The sequence below is a fragment of the Papaver somniferum genome, chromosome 10, assembly GCF_003573695.1.
Source record: "Papaver somniferum cultivar HN1 chromosome 10, ASM357369v1, whole genome shotgun sequence".
In the NCBI taxonomy this organism is placed as follows: domain Eukaryota; kingdom Viridiplantae; phylum Streptophyta; class Magnoliopsida; order Ranunculales; family Papaveraceae; genus Papaver; species Papaver somniferum.
The window spans coordinates 103,004,214-103,006,739 of NC_039367.1; positions in this window are offsets into that span (position 1 = coordinate 103,004,214).

Below are 2,526 nucleotides of genomic sequence, written 5' to 3' on the forward strand. Positions count from 1 at the left end.
ATTTCGTTATAAGTCGAAAATTGATTTCGGAGACTAAATTGTAAACTAGATAACTCATCTTTAACAAAAAAAGTTTGAAAAATGTATTGTAATTACAATTAATATGTTCTAAGGCAAAACGTCTAGTAAAAATTGCATTTCTATGTACGTTGATTCAAGAAAATATCAAGGAAGTCAAATTTCAAAATAGAAAAAAGATGAAAGATCATGCAGAACTAATCCAAATCTTAACGAATTTCATCTATCTTGAATAAAATAGATAGACATAGCCAACATAAAAAGAAAAAATTCATAAAAATGTTGAATTTTATATACGTTAACTCAAAAATGTCTACACATTTCGTTATAAGTCGGAAATTGATTTTTGACACTAAATTGTAAACTAGATAAACTCAACTTTAACAGAAAAGTTTGAAAAATGTATTGTAATCAGAATTAATATGTTCTAAGGCAATACATCTAGTAAAAATTGCATTTCTATGTACCAACATTCAAGAAAATATGAAGGAAGTCAAATTTCACAGTAGAAGAAGGTTGAAAGACCAAGCAGAACTAATCCACATCTTGACAAATTTCATTTATCTTGAATCAGATAGAAAGACAAAGCCAACACAAAAGGAAAAAGTTCATAAAAATGTTAAATTTTATACATGTTAACTGAAAAAAGTCTACACACTTCGTTATATGTCGGAAGTTTGATTTCTGACACTAAATTGTAAACTAGATAAATTCATCTTTAACAGAAAAAGTTTAAAAAATATATTTTAGTTACAATTAATATGTTCTAAGGTAATACCTCTAATAAAAATTTCATTTCTATGTACGTTGATTCAAGAAAATATCAAGGAAGTCAAATTTCACAATAGAAGAAGGTTGAAAGACCAAGCAGAACTAATCTAAATCCTAACAAATTTCATCTATCTTGAATCAGATAGAAAGACAAAGCCAACACAAAAAGAAACTGTTCACAAAAATGTTGAATTTTATATACGTTAACTCAAAATAGTCTACACACTTCGTTATAAGTCGGAAGTTGATTTCTGAGACTAAATTGTAAACTAGATAAATTCATCTTTAACAGAAAAAGTTTGAAAAATGTATTGTAATTACAATTAATATGTTCTAAGGCAAAACGTCTAGTAAAAATTGCATTTCTATGTACGTTGATTCAAGAAAATATCAAGGAAGTCAAATTTCACAATAGAACAAGGATGAAAGACCATGCAGAACTAATCCAAATCCTAACGAATTTCATCTATCTTGAATCAAATAGAAAGATAAAGCTAACACAAGAAGAAAGAGTTCATAAAAATGTTGAATTTTATATATGTTAGCTCAAAAAAGTCTACACACTTCGTTATATGTCGGAAATATATTTTTCAGACTAAAATGTAAACTAGATAAACTCATCTTTAACAGAAAAGTTTGAAAAAAGTATTATAATCAGAATTAATATGTTCCAAGGAAAAACATCTAGTAAAAATTGCATTTCTATGTACGTTGATTCAAGAAAATATGAAGGAAGTCAAATTTCACAATAGAAGAAGGTTGAAAGACCAAGCAGAACTAATCTGAATCCTAACAAATTTCATCTATCTTGAATCAGATAGAAATACAAAGCCAATACAAAAATAAAGAGTTCATAAATATGTTCAATTTTATATACGTTAACTCAAAATAGTCTACACACTTCGTTATAAGTCGGAAGTTGATTTCTGAGACTAAATTGTAAACTAGATAAATTCATCTTTAACAGAAAAAGTTTGAAAAATGTATTGTAATTAAAATTAATACTTTCTAAGGCAAAACGTCTAGTACAAATTGCATTTCTATGTACGTTGATTCAAGAAAATATCAAGGAAGTCAAATTTCACAATAGAAAAAAGATAAAAGATTATGCAGAACTAATCCAAATCTTAACAAATTTCATCTATCTTGAATCAAATAGAAAGACAAAGCCAACACAAAAAGAAAGAGTTCATAAAAATGTTGAATTTAATATACGTTAACTCAAAATAGTCTACACACTTCGTTATAAGTCGGAAGTTGATTTCTGAGACTAAATTGTAAACTAGATAAATTCATCTTTAACAGAAAAAAGTTTGAAAAATATATTGTAATTACAGTTAATATGTTCTAAGGTAATACCTCTAATAAAAATTTCATTTCTATGTACGTTGATTCAAGAAAATATCAAGGAAGTCAAATTTCACAATAGAAGAAGGTTGAAAGACCAAGCAGAACTAATCCAAATCTTAACAAATTTCATCTATCTTGGATCAAATAGAAAGACAAAGCCATCACAAAAAGAAAGAGTTCATAAAAATGTTGAATTTTATATACGTTAACTCAAAATAGTCTACACACTTCGTTATAAGTCGGAAGTTGATTTCTGAGACTAAATTGTAAACTAGATAAATTCATCTTTAACAGAAAAAAGTTTGAAAAATATATTGTAATTACAGTTAATATGTTCTAAGGTAATACCTCTAATAAAAATTTCATTTCTATGTACGTTGGTTCAAG